The sequence below is a fragment of the Cucumis melo genome, chromosome 6 (genome assembly GCF_025177605.1).
Source record: "Cucumis melo cultivar AY chromosome 6, USDA_Cmelo_AY_1.0, whole genome shotgun sequence".
In the NCBI taxonomy this organism is placed as follows: Eukaryota; Viridiplantae; Streptophyta; class Magnoliopsida; order Cucurbitales; family Cucurbitaceae; genus Cucumis; species Cucumis melo.
Genome location: NC_066862.1, coordinates 16694039 through 16712457, shown reverse-complemented (window position 1 = coordinate 16712457; position 18419 = coordinate 16694039). Strand labels below are relative to the sequence as shown.

The 18419-nt window shown below is 35.4% G+C and overlaps 1 long non-coding RNA gene across 3 annotated transcripts; it reads left to right on the top strand.

Annotated features, from left to right (window-relative positions):
- Positions 1–346: 346 nt before the first annotated feature.
- Positions 347–17011, top strand: LOC127149677 (uncharacterized). 3 transcript variants are annotated; one of them, XR_007821415.1, is made up of 3 exons: positions 347–670; positions 1752–1823; positions 16841–17011. It is a non-coding gene; the product is annotated as an uncharacterized LOC127149677 (long non-coding RNA). The 3 variants fall into 3 exon arrangements; XR_007821417.1 differs by lacking the exon at positions 16841–17011 and adding an exon at positions 16589–16797; XR_007821416.1 differs by lacking the exon at positions 16841–17011 and adding an exon at positions 3660–3956.
- Positions 17012–18419: the final 1408 nt, after the last annotated feature.

Here is an 18419-nt window from a genome sequence, read left to right as displayed (position 1 = left end):
ATGTTTAAATTGACGGTGGATTTGAATGAATTAAGAATAATTATATATATATATATATATATATATATATAATTAAATAATTTTTTTTAGAATGAAAGTAATCATATCGTGATAATATAGTTGTTTAAGAAGAGTATTTTATTATTGGGTGGAAAGAGAAAATTGGATTTGATAAGGAATTAAATGATGAGAGAAGATTTGATTTGTTGTTTAAAAAGGTGAAAAGGAAAAAGAAAAAGTAAAATAATAATAATAATAATAATAATAATAATAATATTATTATTATTTTAAATAGGGCCTCGGTATGCATGAGATCTATTCATCATCTTCTTCATTCATCCAAAAACCCTAGAGCTACCGCTGCCACTACATTCATCTCTGTTCACCAATCATGCCTCTCCATCAACGTGAAGCCAAAGTGTCTCCGTCACTCTGTCCCCCGAAGCTGGCCGTCACTCTGCCATTTTCGTTCAAGCTCAAATGAAGTTACCATCATCACGTTCAGTCGTCCGCACCAGTCTTCTCTCTAATTGTTCATCATCGACTGTTCTCTCAAACTAAAATATTGCACAAACCGATCCAGGCAGCTTAAGTAAAGAGCCATTTTCACATCACTAGCCGAACTTTGTTTCATGTTCAAAGCTATACACGTCTATTCTTCTTTGTTCAGGTGAGTTCGAGCCATTCCCTTAAGCTTGAGTCGATTCCTTCATCCGAGCCAAATGCACAAACCACACGAGCTGACCCCTTTGCGAGTGGGATTCCCTTCCAGCCGAGTCATGCATCCATTCCTTCTAACTGAGTTCCTTTAGCCAAGCCATTGTTTCCCTTTTTAAGCTAGTTCAACTAACTTTTGATGCTTTTTGGTAAGCTTTTTTATTAGGTTTTAGTATGCCCATCGAATATTTAAATTTTGGTTTAAGTAAATTAAAGTTTGGATTAAGTTGAGCTTTCTAAAGGATGGACTATTGTTCTTTGAAGATATTTGATTAACTTGAGGAAGAATTAATCTGTGGAATCTTTTCCATTTATGGTTGATTTGGTCTTAACCTCAGTTTTGGTAAGTTGGAAGCTTCAATAATTAATTAGGTGATTTTGGTTGTCAAACCAGTAATTTAAATCTTATTTATGTTTAGGACCTATTCTTTGAAAGCTTGACCGTGACTATTAGGATCGATTTATTAGGTAATCTTGAGGTAAGAGATTCTACTATTGAACCTTTGAACTGAATTTAAGAAACTGCATGTATTTATGATAATGCATTAATGGTAGCAAATGCATAATGCGATGCTATAGATGATCACTGATATTATGTTGATGATGATGCATGATATATTAGTCACATGATTAAGAACGTTATGATTGATATTCATGCAATGTTTATGATGTCTATGATATGCTACATGTTATGGATGAGTGTTCTATTAACTTTATCTATCAGAGTCGTATCGGGATCACCATCTTTTTATGATTGTGTGAGTTTGATAGAAGCACCAGCCTGTCATGATATATTTTATGAGTAATCCAACTGGGTCACTTACAACCCGATTCTCTTAGGTGTTCCTTCAGATTCACTGAAAACTAGATGTGTTTATACAGGATCACTAGATTGCGTGTGTTCGGGAGCACGATAGTTTTAGACTTCCTTATGGGACCCTAATGGGAAGTTAATAGATACCTAGCGGGACTAGTAGTGGGTCCCCTTACTGAGTATATGTTTATACTTACTCTTTCTATGTTTAATTTTTCAGGTAGAGGTAGAGGTAAAGGTAGAGGTAAAGGAAAACTGGAGAGTGACAAGAAGTGACCGCGACTTTCCATAGGTAACTTTTTGTTGCTTCTACTTTTACTTTTACAATTTGGATTTTTTTAGTATTTTTTTGTATTATTAATTTATCAAACTCATGGATTATTTTATGTTACTTTTCTTTAAACGTTAGATAGGGACCGAACTAGGATTTTATTTTCTACCATTTATTTATACATACTTTTAAATATGATTTTTAAGTTTTTACTGTTCTCTTGATTTTAAATATTAAAGTCTTTAATATTTCTAGTAGTAGGGACCTCAGCTTAGGATAAAAAGTTGGATCGTTAAAGTTGGTATTAGAGTCTAAGTTTTTAGGTTTTGAAGATTGACTTACATTGTAAGTCTTTGATTTTTATCTCTATGGCTAATATGGTCCTTTGTCACTCGCCATGTATCTTTTATGATACAGAATTATACATATGTATATGATATTGCTTGGATTAAACTAGGTTAGTATGAATGTTATGATTTTATTATGAAAGACTTTAGGTGGTGGAATTTAGTAAAAATGGCACCCTGAAGAGATGCTTATAAGGGTGGTGGGAGAGAAAGAGGAGTTGGGCGTAACCAGCCTGAAGGTCAACCTGACTTATAAATTGTCGACCCTACTGCACATATCACACATGCAGACCTTGATGCAATGGAGCAAAGGTACTAAGATATGTTAACAGAGGCATTGGCACAATTTCAATCGGTTTAACAAACCCACCTAGCCCCTGTTTAGGTCCCAGTCGTACCTCAGAATGTACCAGATCAGCTGTCAGCCGAAGCTAAGCACTTGAGGAATTTCATGAAGTATAACCCTTAGACTTTCGATGGATTCTTGGAAGACCCCATCAAGGTACAAATGTGGTTGACTTTTTTGGAAGCTATTTTTTATTACATGAGGTGCCCTAAAGACCAGAAGGTATAGTGCACTGTGTTCTTGTTGAGGGAGAGAGGAAGAGCCTGGTGGAAGTCCGTAAAGAGGATGCTAGGTGGAGATGTAAATCAGATTACCTAGGAAAAATTCAAGGAGAATTTTTAGCTAAATTCTTCTCTGCCAATCTGAAAGATGCCAAATGTCAGGAGTTGGTAAACTAAAGCAAGGTCAGATGACTATGGAGTAATATGACCAGAAATTTGATAGGTTGTCCCGCTTCACTCTTGAGTTAGTAGAAGTTCAGGTTTCCAGAGCCGACAAATTTGTCAGCATGCACGTACGCACACGCACACACACACACACGCACACACACACACACAAATCCTGAAATCCCAATTTTCATAATTAATTAAATATTATTCCAAATAAATATTTGATTAATCTTAATTTCCATAAAATCAACCAATTCTCACCAAATATCTCAAAATAATTCCTTAATAACTTCAACATAATTAAATCAAACTTAAGATAATTAAATTTAAAACTATCTTATTTTTGGGGCATTACATACTAAAGTCTACCATAACTATAGGATAGCCATAACAAATCAATCAAAATGACTCAACTAGCCCCCTGGTTTGTGTTTTCCATTTATGTGTTATAATTTTACAAGTATTATGCTCTTAGGTTTAACACGAGGGGCTCTTAATGAACGTCTATTAGGCGACTAAATAGAGTAATGCGATAAAGGGTGCACTCTTATTCATGCGTTGCTAGATTTGTAAAGATTAATGTTATCGTACAAGTTTTCCTCTTTATTGCCCAAGTACAAACAAAGAGAAGTTTTCTGGTAAGTCCAAGGTCGAACACAAGAAATTTAAACTCTTAATTTATCCTATTGCGAATTGAATCATCCAGTATAAGCTATAGAGTAATTATGGACAATATGTTAATTATCCTAACTATTTACACTACCGTGCTTGGCAGTGCAAGGTGAGCATGACGAGATGGAATAATGAAATATGAAGTCATTATAAGCATGGCGAGAAAGGAAAAGGTTAATTGACTACACACAATAATTTGTACTTTAATACTTCAAGGCGATACAAAGCATGTATTAATTAAGAATTAGGGCGATCGACGTCTCAGCGCTTTTGTCATACTTGCTCGCCTGTCGAGATGCAAACATACAAAGTTGACCTATGATTCGTATATGATCATTTTAAGTGTTCTATTAGAACTTACCCTTCATTAGGGTGAGCAACCTCTCAGTGCTTTTTCCATACACAGTATCCTCTCAAGAATGTATGTAAAGGATGAGTTTGGCGATAATATCATATTACTACAATCTTCTTGGCACTTACTGAGCTAAATAGGGTTCCACTTGTCAGGTGATTACAATCTATATCATTACTCTTCTCTTGAATGCACAATGTTAAGATATTCATGTTTAACTTAGCAAATCTCATACCACATCTATTATGATTCTCTAAATATCAAAAACCCACTTTATTACTAGCTAGCTAACCAAACAAACTGAATGTGGAAAGAATAAGAAATATGGGAGAATGGAAGAAGAAATGCATTGCTTTAATAAAACTTGCTTTAAGCCTCTTGGCCATGGTGTTCATCTTAAAAAAGAACACAACAAAAATATAAAATGAAATATAGCAGATGATGTTAAGCCATAGAGTCTGATTTCTCATACATTTTTAGCTCTGATTTTTACCTATTGATGTGGAAAATGATGAAGGGGATGATTTTCTCTCTTTTGTTCTAGGCTCTCACTTAAAACTCAAGAGAAGAGAGAAGATGAACAATGTAAGAACTTGCTCTCTGGCCAAATGTGCACACTTTGTTCTAGAGCGAGAGACTCTATTTAAAGGTGAGAGTTGATGTTGACAGGACGCTACGCGCTATTAAGTTCTCTAAAAAGCTACATTGGCGTTGCGCAAACGTCCTTTCATCATTTTTCCAAATTTCCTACCAACCACTTTTGCTAGCTAGTGTGTTAGACACCTAGCTTGTACTTCTTTTTACCGCAAGGGTTGAACAAATCTACTCACGTAAGTATGATATCACTATGATTCATTCCATTTTGCCTAAAATCGTGTGATAAAAGCACTAAAACATAGTAAAACAGGGATAACGTTATTTTGTATCATGCATTTTGTAGAACAATCAAATTGCCTTCTTTTTCCTCTGTTTTCGTCTATTTTTATGCAATAAGACTTCATTATTTTAATTAAAAGGATATAGTAACTTGTATTTATCACACTTCCTTTCAACAATTTCAAATATTTAAACTATTTCAACAATTTAAAAATTTTCAACATTACACCCCCAAATTTAATTCTTCAAGCGAGGGTCGGGATCACTAAGAGCAAGATCTGGAATTTGAATGAGAGGAATTGGCGTGATCAATTCGAGTGCGATATAAGCTACGAAACATGCTCTACAAACACCACGTGCTTATATTTCATTTATGCTATAAATTGCCTATCATGCCACTTCACAATTTGACTCGACCGATTGTTGTGGGCCTTCATCAAACTTGTTAAGTGGGCCAGGGCAGAGGAGAGTTGTGTGACCGTGGAGACTATGGCTTCTAAGCCTTGCACCTGAGTGTTAAGGTTGGCAATTTGATCCTTCATTACCACATTCTCCAAAACCACTTTGTTGAAAGTCGTGTTCATTGGCTCCACGATGACATTGCAGAGGACATTGCAGAGATCGACTTCTTTCTCCATAGGAGCTTCCTTCTCCAGTTGTACTTCTTCCTCTAGAGATGCTTCTTTTTCCAAACCCGTCTCACCTACATCTTCCTCAACAGGGATGTCTTGGAAGAATGAGTCATAAAGGGTCAAGGAAAGCTCAAGGTTGACTATTTCTACCTCATATGCCGCCTTCTTTGCAAAAACATCCCCTTCAATTGAATTCACAATAGGGACATTCAAATAAATATGCTCGGGATCCAAGTTGACGATGGGAGGGTTGATTGGTGCATGGCTAGGTGACACAGATAATTGTTATGAAGGAGAGCTTTGAGGGGTTTGGAACTTTGGAGAGGGAGGTTGGCTGTGATGAGAGTGGGATGAAGAAGCGAAGTGTATATGCGAGGGGTCATGGTAGGTGAGGGATGAGGGAGGTGAATTTTGGAACAAACAGTTAGGTAAGAAGTGTGCTGACTAGGGAAAATAGGTGATTTAGGCGGGAAGGGGGAAGTTGGTGGAGGTGGATCAAAATTTTCTTCGCTTGGTAGTGAGGAGAGGGTATTGAGTCATCGTGGCGAGGAGATTCGGTAGGAGAAACATCACTAAGGATCCTTTTAACAATTTGTTTTCTTCGTTTCTTTTGCGGTGGTTCCTTGATGGGTTGGTCTTCTTGGGTTGGATCAACCGCTAGCTTTCGGTTGATGATGTCCTTTTAAGCGGCGAAGGAGGTGGAAAAGTATCATCTTCTTTATTATTCTTATTTCTTGATTGTTGTGTCTTTAGGTGGCGCTCTTTCTCTTTGTTTTGATGGAGTCTGCTTATACGATTTAAGCCTACCAAATGTTGATGTTATTGCTCAATTAAAGAATAATATTTTCGGTGAAGATTGAAGAAGAATTTAGGATTTTTTTTAATATTCATATTCTCAATTTATCTAAAATCTTATCAAGTCAATCATCAATTTGATCCCAACATCGTATTCTAAAGCCAAAGATTAGTAAAGAAGACTCTTGTAGTTGTTTATGGCTTGAAATCAATGAAAACGATCAAGAATCCAATGAGAACTTCAAAATCTAACGCTAGTGTTATTGAAATTATATATTTTAAAAATTTTTCAATTACATGTTAATTCGATGAAATTAGATTGTTTTGTTACGATTCTCTTCCTTTTCCATGTTCGTATTTCCATCAAACACGAGCTCCCAACAGATTTAGAGCATAAAACGAAAAGCCCTAACTTAGCAAACTTGCTCCTAAGCTTCTTAAACAAGGAAGAAGAAACTTGAACTCACTTGGATTACATTAGGCTTTAATCTTCTTCCTTAGCTTAAACTTTTCATAACTATCAACTTCTTGGATAGCTTCTCGACAGAAACCCAAAACTAAAGCATCGACGAACATCTTCTTACTTGGCTTCAACCCTTGAAAATCTCAACTTCTGTTTACTTATCCTCTCTACCATGCTCTTGAGGTGAAGATGGTGAAAAAAGAGAGAAATCAGGATCTTTTGTACTTACAAGAAACTCTATGTTCTAAAAACGCTAAATCCTCACACGATATAAATCTAAAAAATTTTGTCTGTCGTGCATCCCTTTAATGATCTCGATAGATATCAACCAAAGTCCTCTAAGATTTGCATTTTTCTCAGCTAGACACAGTTGAAATCATGTTCGAGAACCCTAATATTTTCCTTTTCTGCTTCTAACTTCAACTGAGCACGACTTCGAGACAACCTAAAATAAAACTCCAAAACCTTTCTGTCTTTCAAATCGATCGGTAAGTGCCATGATGCTCTTGCCTTAGAATTGAATTTGCTCTCTGTTTTCCATCTCACAGGATTACTTAAGGCTGCTCGAGATTCTTACTTATATCTTTTCTTTGCCTTTTCTCTCAATCAAACAAGATCGAGTTTGAATATTTCTGTCCCCAAATCGTTGCCTTAGCTTAAGACACTTGGGAACTCAAAGGCTTTACTTTTTAACTTCAAGCAACCAATAGGATATAAGATACATGTATTACAATTCTCTTTCCCTTTTGGTAATTTCATCCAACAAATTTAAAAATGCTTAGACAAAAATTGAGGGATGCTTGTTTCTCATCTTAACTATCTCCCAAGTTACTTCTTCCACACCGTGGTGTTTCCAAAGGACTTTTACTAAAGGGATGATCTTGTTTCTTAGCACTTGCTCTTTCATGTCAAGGATCTGTACAAGCTCTTCTTAATAACTTAAATGTTCTCTTAACTTAATTGGTTGCACTTGTAAAACATGGGATGTACTTTCATAGCATGGATACATGAAACACATCATGTATTCGAGCAAGCTCTGAAGGTAACTCAAGTTTATAAGCTGCAGGCCCAACTCGTTCCACTATCACATATGGACCAATGTATCTAGGGCTTAGCTTCCCTTTTCTACCAAAACGAAGGACACCCCTTTAAGGAGATAACTTAAAGAAGATATGATCTCCTATCTTAAACTCAAGGTCTCTTTGTCTATTGTCTACATACCTTTCCTACCCTATTTTGAGTTGTCTAAAGATTTTCTTTAATCAACTTAACATTTATAGTCGAAGCTTGCACCAATTCTGGACCAACTAATTGATGGTCTCTGACTTCATTCCAACACATTAGAGTTCTACAAGGTCTACCATATGAAGCATTAAAAGTTACCATTCCAATACTATAATTGTAGCTGTTGTTGTAGGTGAACTCCATAAGTGATAAGTGGGTATCCAAACTTCCTTTAAACTGAAGGACACACGTTCTTAACATGTCTTGTAGAATGTGGATAGTCCTCTCTGACTAACCATCTGTATGGGGATGAAAAGTAGTATCAAAACTTTAACTTAGTCCCCAATACCTTCTGCATACTAGGACAAAACTAAGAGGTAAACCTTGGATCTCAGTCTTAAACTATGGAGGCTGGCACTCGATACTGGCCCACTATCCTATCGATGTACAACTTAGCTAGTTGCTAGCATAAATGTCGCTTTGATGGATATAAATTGTGATGCCTTGGCGAGTCTATCAACAATTATCTAAATACCATCACGTCCATTAGAGAAATGAGGTAGTCCAAAGAGAAAATCCATGGTTATGTGCTCTCACTTCCACTCTGGCACTGGCAGTGGATTGAGTAGTCCTCTTCACCTCTAATGTACTTGCTTACCTTGCTGATAGATCAGGCATCTATTCACATATTTTTCTATCTCTTACTTCATTCTAGGCCACCACTACGTTTTCTTCAAAGTCTTATACATCTTGGTATTGCTTGGATGCATATTATATGCTGAACTATGAGCTTCTTCCAAGATAGCATCCTTAAACTCTCTAACATTAGGAATGCATAGTATGCCTTGCTTAACTATGACTCCATCTGACCTCAACTGAAACTCGGCCTTTTCGTCCTACTTAGACTTCCCAAGCCTTTTCTGAAGTTGACTGTCTCCTAACTATCTTCTCACAATCTTAGGTACTAAAGAAGATTTAACCTGAAATTGAGCTAACAAGCTCCTTGAACTCTCTATAGCCACAATTGATTTGGAACTCCTTAACTTCTCAACAAGGCTACTCGAACACCACACAAGGCACAACTAGTAAGTCTCGACTTCCTACTTAAGGCATTTTCCATTACATTAGCCTTATCGGGGTGGTCCTCTAAGGTGCAATCATAATCCTTGATCAACTTTACCTCAAACTCTTATGATCTGTGAAAATAAGTCACTTCTCACCAAATAGATAGTGTCTCTACATTTTCAAAGTTAATACTACTGTCACTAACTCAAGATCATGAGTAGGGTAATTACACCATAGAATATACCAAAATGTCATATATGAATTCTATCACAAACTAGTCGAATTATGGGTGGAAAATATGGTTCATGACATCCATGAGTAGTGATAACGCATTCGTCAGACCAAATGACACCACTAGGAACATAATCTCCATACCTTCTCTTAAAGGCTATCTTTAGATTGTCTGACTCTTTGATCTTTAATTGGTGATAGCCTGACCTTCTTTAAAAACACTATTGCACCTTTCAATTGGTCAAAAAAATCATCAATTCATGGTATACTATGTAGGGCATACTTATTATGTACCGTGACCTTATTCAACTATCTATAATCTATGCACAACCTTAGAGTGCTACCTTTCTTCTTGACAAACCAAATTGTAGCTCCCCAAGGCAATACACTAGGTCTAATGTATCCCTTGTCAACCAACTCTTGGAGTTGTTCCTTTAGTCCACTTAGCTCCCTTGGAGTTATCCTATAAGGTGCTTGTAAGATGGGTGTTGTCCCTGGCAACAACTAAATGGTAAATTCCATTCCTTTATCAGGTGGTAGTCCTAATACTTCCTCTGGAAACACATCCAAGTAGTCTCTCACCACTAGAACATCCTCTGCCCTTAACTTCTCTCCATGCATTGCTAACACATGTGCAAGAAATGTTGGGCACCATTTCCTCAATAACTTCACAGCTTTTAGAGTTGAGATCAAATAGGATGGAACAACTTTCTTTTGGCCTCTAAACAACAGTTTTTGAAATTTTGGTTTTCTAAAAACTACTTCTTTTCTTTCGGAATATATAGAAGAAAAATGTGCATGCAGAAAGTCTATTCCAAGAATCCCATCTAACTCTAGTAACTCTAGTGGCAAAAGGTCCATTGGCAAGCTAACACTTTCTACTAGCTCTTCACAACCTCGCAATGCTTCACTAACTAGCATTATGTCATCCACTAGGTTATAAATAATTATCTCTTCTACTAAGGGCTCTAAATTCTTACCCAACTTACTCATAAACATGCTAGACACAAAAGAACGTGTAGAATCTAGGTCAAATAAAAGATAAGTGGGAAAGTTACAGATGAGAAACGTATTAGTAATGACATCTGACATTTATTCTGCCTCTTGCTGAGTCCAGGCATACACCTTGCCCTACTAACGAGGCCTTCCCATAACTCTCTTCTGTTTCGATCCACTAGTCTCCTGTCCTTCTACCGTTGAAGCCCTTGACTGCTCTACTTTTTAGGACTCGACCGTTTAGTCACTCTGCAGTTTTGCCCTCAACTGTGGGCAATGTCTCTTAAAGTGACTTGCCTACTTGCAGTGATAGCACAAATCAACCCCAACAATACATGAACCTTGATGGAGTGTACTAAAATCTCGACAAAAAGGTCCTCTGCCTGATTGTACCACAATCTTGACAAAAAGATCCTTTGCCTACAACAGCTCTAGACTCTTATCCCGCTCGGGACACTACTGTCGACTTGATCATCTGACTAGGTGTCCTCTAACTCTTCCTCTGAGAGGCACTCCCTGAATTGTGCTGCCTAGAGGATGGACCGCCAGAATGGCCTTTTTTTAAATCTAAGTTACCTAATACACCAGATGTGTACCTCCTCTAATCTCGAATCTTGAATCCACTCACTTAAGGAGCCCCTTTACTAGGTTATTCTACCATAACTTTGGGACCCTCTAAGCTCTACTTCACTTGTAAAGTTGTATCTACTAATTGGGAGAAATTCAACTACTTAGCAATAGCTATAACTGGGGTACGGATCTCCTATCGTAGAGCCTTCTCAGGCCTTTTACATCTGTCACTCTCAGATGCCACTATAACCTCAGCATATCGGGAGAGCTCAATATACTTTCTTCATACCCAGTCACTATTAGTGAACCTTGTTCTAATTTGAAAAAGTTATCTCTTTTTGCTTCACAGTACGTATAGTCCTCAAATATACCTTGGAAGGTCTACCAATCTAATGACATGACATCATTGCATCTCACTAGGATAGACTTCCACCATCCTTCTTCCTCCTTCTGAAGTAGGAAAATGGCTAACCTAACCTTCCTTTCTTCAGGACAATCCATTACATCAAAACACTTCTCTAGCATGCTCAACCATGCCCTGGTGTCCTCAGGATTTGTTGAACCCTAAGAACTTGGGGAACCAGAGCCTTAAGCTGCTCTATGCCAAACTTCTTTTCTAGGTCACTAGGCATTGAACCGACTGACTAAAACAACTGTCGGGAAAATCCAGTAAACTGGTCGCTTTCTGGCTCAGCTTGAGCCTTAGGGATACTGTTTCCCCTTCAAACTGACCTTGGGTAGGATTTTATGTTTTGCCTTCCTCCTACCTACGTCACCTGCTAATACGTGGAGGCATAACTCCTATAACATATCAAACTATTAGACTTGTTATAGATGCCTCTGACTCAATGTATGAAGTTTTGGTTAGAGACTCTAACTTTGTCTTATCTTACTTTTCCTATTCTTGGCCCATTCCTTTCACTTCCTTAGGTGATACCTAAGACTCATGCTAGAACTCTACTCTTCTAGTTCTACTTCAACTTAAATCTTAGTTAGCTACCCATGAACTACTCAACTTTAACTCACCACTCACCAGTTTCCTTGGAGTTGACTGCTTTGAACTACACTCTTTTTAGTTCCCATGGAGCTTAATGCTCTGGTACCAAGTTGTCATAGCCCATCATAGAGCATCTCCTCACTAGACCCAAGATGTGGTGTGAAGTTAACGGAAATCGTTCTTCTTCTAACAACATATGTCGACCCTACTTAACCTATAACTCTTATCTATCTCTTTTTAATAAACTTAGACATAAAGTGCGAAAAGAAATATCTAAACTTTGAAACAATAAATTTAAATCCTTACAAAACACCTTGAAGTTTACCCACCTTATGGACAACTTGTTTACAATCTTATATAGACAAAACTAAGTTCAGAGTCTCAAACAAACAACACTATTACAAATCTCAAATCAAAAGCCTTTTCTAAATATATTACAGACAACACAACTAAGTCTCTTCTATCTTAATTACAACTTAGTATGTATGAATGGAATGAGTCATACAAATTTCTATTCAAATTCTTGCAGAGTAGGCACAGCTCTAGCAGACACCTAAACTATGATCTTTACCTATAAGGGAAATAAAACAATGAAATTAGGTGAGCAATAAAGCCCCTGTGAATGATTACTTTTAAAACAAACATATTCATTAAAACTTTGAGCAATAAATACATAAACTTAGTAGCGCAACTTTCTCTTCTTAACTTAGCTTTCAAATTTCTCTTTTCTTTCTTGTTATACCTTGGATTTCGTATAGCTGCGGGATGAAACTATAGGCATGAAAACCCTATCCCTCGATACAATGCCTATGAGATAAAACTTTAGGCTCTAGTACTATCCCATCTCGTTATAGCTATTAGGAGATGGAAAATCTAGGCTTCTGTGGAAGTCTGCATCTCTTATCTAGTCTATGTGATGGAAACTCTAGACATCTACTTGATACCATCACACACGACCTCTGTACATAGGACAATCTCCTCCTTTGGGTTGCTATCAACACAGAACATCTTGGTATAGACTAAAACATTTTAAAAAGTCTCATGCTAAAAATTTAACTTAATTAATTAGCATGCTCATGTAAAACTCTTACATTAAAATGGTCTCAAATCTAGCATTAGTCAAATAACTTATTTACTTAAATACTTTTAAATCTTAGTATTCAAATGTATTCACATGAATCTCTACTTAAAGAAATATTTCTCAATTTGAATATTTTAGAAATTTAGCTCAAACATGCTTTCTCATAAACTCATTTCAAAACTTAAAACTCATGCTTTGTAAAAATAAAATCATAAGTCTAGTATATTTAAACACTTAAACTCAAAGCATGTTTAAAATGAAAAATTTATAAATCAAGCTTAGAAATTCTTTTTAATTCAGTTTTGTCACTTACAACTTTTGGCTAGATTTTCCTATTTATATATTTGTCATATTTCCTCTTGCCTTGAAAAACCACAAGAAAACTCAAGTAAATCTTGGGTTTCAACTAAAGGAAACATCTTCAACTTCTTTACCCTTTTCCTTTTTCTACTGAAGAGAACTCTTTTCTTTACTAACTTTGATTTCTTGAACTCTTTGGGTGGTCTTAGCGTGCTCAAGATTGGTTCTACAAGCTCACCCTAGTTGAACACGAGCTCCAAACAAATTTAGATCCTAAAACAAAAAGTTGTAACTTAGCAAACTTGCTCTTCAGCTTCTTAAATAAGGAAAAAAAACTTGGACTTACTTGGATCTAATCCTTAGGATTTAACTCTTCCTCCTTAGCTTAAACTTGCCAAACTCTTAACTTCTCAGATTGCTTTCAACAGAACCCCAAAACTAAAGCTTGGCCGAATAACTTCTTGCTTTGCTTCAATCCTTACAAAGAAATCTCAACTTCTCTCTACTTTTTGTCTCTACCTTGCTCTTCAAGTGAAAATGGTGAGAAATGAGGATCTTTTGTACTTAAAAGAAACTTTGCATCTGAAAAACGCTAAACCCTTGCACGAAAGAAATTTCCAAAATTTTGTCTGTCGCGCATTTCTTTAATGATCTTGGCAAAGGTCAACCCAAGATCTACACTTTTCTCTCCAAACATACCCAAAACCATGTCTGTGAACCCTAATATTTTCCTTTTCTGATTCTAGTCCCAGCCGAATAGGCCTTTGAGATGGTCCGATGCATAACTCCATAACCTTTCATCTTTCAACTTGACATACAAACACTAAGATGACCTTGCCTTAGCACTAGCATTTGCTCTCTGTTTTCTATCTCGCTTGGGATTATTCAAGGTTGCCCGATATTCTTACTTCTATCTTTTCTCTCACTTTTTGATAACTCGTAAAAACACAAGTTATTATGGCCTTTTATGTAAAATAATGAAGTGTTATCACATAAGAATAGAAGAAAACAAAGGAAAAAATATGGAATTTGATCAACTTATGGGTCAGGGCTTGTAAAAGGACCTTATCTCTTTTTTATTGCGTTTTACATGTTCTATTTAAGGATAATAAACAAAAAGTAGAGCTTGGTGATAAGAATGTTACGCGAGAAGATGCGTCCAACCAATGTGGTGACAAGCAATCACGCTAGGCGATCTGATGCATTAGTAGAAAATTTTGGTTGGTCCGAATGTTAGAAAAAGGACAAAAGGACGTTAGTGCTGATGCTGATGCAGCTTTTCAGAGGCATTATGATGTGTGGAATGTCCTGTCAACATCAATCCTCGCCTATAAATACAAGCCTTTACTTTAGACTTGGGTGTGCATTCTTGGCCGGAGAGCAATTTCATTTCATCCATTCCTTCTTCTTCCCTTGAGTTTTATGTGAGAGCTTAGAATAGAGAGAGAGAGTTCTTCTTCACCGTTTTCCCTCTCACAAATAGACAAAAATAAAAGCCAAGGAGTATGAGAAACCACACTTTGCTACTTGACACAATTCTTTGTATTCTATTTTATGATTTTACTGTATTGGTATGTAATATGTACCCTATGGTCGAGAGAGCTAAAGTTATATTCATAATAGTGATGCACTTCTTCTATCATTCCTCCATTTTTTTTATTGTTCATGTTCAATCTATTTAATTAGCTTGCAAGTAATGGAATGTGTTTTTAATACTAGAAAATCTTATTGTTTGTTTATAACTTTTGTTTAGTTAAACGTGGATGTTAACACATTGTGTAGTCGAGAGAAAGACTGACATTGATCGCAATCACCTAGCAAGTGAGAGCATGTATTTAACTAAGCAGATGGCAAAAAGATTGTAGTAATGCAATCTTGTCATCAAATTTGTTCTTCACATAAGTTGCAGAGATGTTAACATGTGCAGCGAAAGCACCGAACGGTTGTCCGCCTTGATTAAGGACAAATTACTAATAGTGCAAAAAGATGATTAGATACAAATCATAACTTTAAGTATTTGGATGCTGAAAGGCGAGCAAGTATGGCAAAGGTGCTAAGAGGTTGCTTGCCCTAATTTGAAGTTAATGTATGCTTTATATCGCCTCAAACTATTAAAGTACAATTCATTGCGGTTAGAAAATTAAGCATTTCTTCCTGCTATGCCTAGAATTGAGTTCACTTTCCATCTAATTTCATCATCATGGTCATCTTGCACCGCCAAAGTACCTTAATGTAAATAATTAGGATAAATTATACTATTCATATCAATACTGTATAGATTATACCACATGATTTTAGTTGTGCGATAAAATCTTTAAGAGCATTAGGATAAAACCTTAATGTAAATAATTAGGATAAAACCTTTCTTCACTTGCACTTGGGTGATAGAGAGGAAAATTCATGCTATATTTTACAACGCATGAATAAGATTGCACCTTTTATCGCATAACTATTTCAGTCGGTTGATAGTCGCTCAATTAGAGACTAAACATGATATAACTACGAGCTATTGCATGTGCATATAAAATAAAAAGCACTTTTCTCTCAGTCGAACAAGACTGAGTCTAAACACTTTTGTCTTGAGATCTTTGTTTTAGCTCAAGACTTTTGGAAAACTCAAAGGCTTGGCTTTTTAACTTCTAGCAAGCAATGGGATAGAAGATACGGGTGTTACAAGTTATGTGTTAGGTTTAAGTTAAGCATTCTTAAAAGAAATATTAAACCCACACATGTAAGTCACAAAAAAGGAGCAGACAAGCTAAGATGAGTTCAAAAATGAATAATCTAGTTTAAGATTAGTATAAAACTTAAGAGTTCAAAAGGAAAACTTACAAAGAAGTTCTAGGAAAAGCTCTGTAAAAAAGAAGTTCTAGGAAAAGCTCTGTAAAAAAAAAAAAAGTTTAGCTTAGTGAGTGACCATTCCAAAAAGAGAACAAAGATTTCTAAAGCACTTTTTCCAAGTCATGTCGTGTTATGTATATTGTTTTACATGTTGTAATCTTACTTATAATTTATATGAAAAGCATGATTGTTTGAAAGTATATATCTTAGGTGCTTATATGCGAGTAAACCATTAACTTCATTCCTGTCAATAGATAGCTATTATGTGCACATAAGACTAGAGGCTGCCTTGTGTTGAGTGGTCTGTTTGGCAGAAGGATGGATGAACGCGTTGAGTGGTCCATGTTCAAATTTATAGTCTGAGCAACTAAAATTGAACAAGGGTCCACAAAGATACTGATGGAGAAATGAGAATCATCATAGTAGTCTATGCATTAAGGGAATTCAATGTCTAGGCGAGGCTAATGTGATTTTTGATATACTAAGCTCGTGTTAAGGAATTGAGGCGTCGTAAATGATGCTATTGTGTGTACTTGTTTCCCTAAAATGTTTTTCCTAAATTATCACTAACTAAGCATTAGGCTTATGTTTTTAGTTTCCCTTCACCAGGCAAGAGAAGGAAAGCATTGAGGCTGCTAAGAAGAGGCGAGCTATTAGACATTAAAATAGGAATTAGGAGTTGTGCTAAGCGTTGAGAGTCTGGAGTTTTAGTTGTAGTGTTTTTTTTTAAAAAAAAAAAAGTAAAGCTTTGCATTTGTATCAAGTTGTTTTAAGGAGCAACAAAGTTGTTAAGTTCTTTCAAAATTTGAAATGTTGTATTTTCATACCACATAACATGTTGTACTTATGTTTAAGTTATAGCGTTTTAGCATTTCTTCTTGAGACGTTGGAGCTACCCAAAGTCGTGACCACACACTTAGGAGGCGAGAAGGATGCATTTTGGGTGGGGGCCTGACGCTTAGCCTTAAGGAAAGTCTAAGTCATCATTCTCTAAAATGAGCTTTTTTCGAATGTCACTGTAGTCTTCGTTTATTTACATATAAGTACATTGTTGCAATTGCTTCACTTTTTAATAGTCAAAATATCTTTCCATGAGCATATTACCCTCTTCTTCACTAAACGTAGGTGGTAATTCACAGATATGTTCTGTTTTGGATATAGTTTTATGTGTTTATTCTTTGATGTTTATGAAAATATTGTAACATTACATGCACCAAGTTTTGTTGTATGTTTGATAACCTTTAGTTCAAAAATTAAAATTGAAAGAGAGTCTCACAACTAAAGAGAGCCCATGTCAGTATTCATTAAAGTTCGATTGTTCGTTTGTCTATTACAATATTTTCTTTTTAACAGATCATAAATACAACATTGTAACTGTTTAACTTTATATTAGTGAAGTGTTCTTTCCTAGGGTGCGCTAAACTTGGTTACAAAATTTTGTCTCATTCGATATGTTTTTACTTCCTAACTGCTTGTTACGTTTTATGTTATTGCAATTGTTTTTCATGTAACATTGTGTGTGATAGGACTCGATCTCTATTTCAGTGGAGACTTGCTCTTATTCTTTCAATTTAATTATCTATTTCTCTTCAAGAAGTACCTAAGAAAATCAGAAAAAAAGAAACATAAAAGAAAGGGTTGGATTTATTAAAACTAATTAATTAGTCACTATAGTAAGGATCTAATTCCCTAAAAGTACAATATTTTTCTCCAAACGAAAAGAATAGAATTTTATATTTAGATATTATATTTATGCTCTATAATTCAAAAGCATCTCAAAGAAAATAATTAGCGTAAGGCAATGAGCTCACCATTTGTTTGAGAATAAAACCTTGTTTTCAAAATAATGATTCTTTTTTTCAAAAAGAAAAACATAGGTTACTCTAATTATTTTTCTAATTATTTTTCATGGTATGTTTGACAGATAGTTGGAAATATAACAGTTATATTTTAAATAATTAAGTATATAGCAACATTTTAAAACAATTGTAAATATAGTTTACTATATTTGTAATTTTTTTAAAATGTTGCTATATACTTTATCATTATTCTTAAAATTTTTATCCATTATAATTAGCCTATGTTTTATTTTATAGGTTTTGTCATAAAATGTCAGACAAATATTTATTATTCTTATTTGTTTTTAGAGGAGGATTTCACTTTGTAAAACGTATGATATCATTAATAGAAAATTTTCGAACCTTTATGTCACTTGAAGATTCTGTTTTTTATTGCGATTTTGAAAAACAACCCATTTGCGATTATGCTATGCTTGATAAACTTGTTGGTTTTTTAAGTTGTTTTTTTGTTTGTATTTTCTTAACTCCAATACGTTGTTATTCTTTAGTTCAACAATATTTAGATAAAGCAAAAGAAAACTTCTACTAAACTAAATATTTATGTCAAAATTATGCTTATAAGTTTACCCCTTTTATTGGAA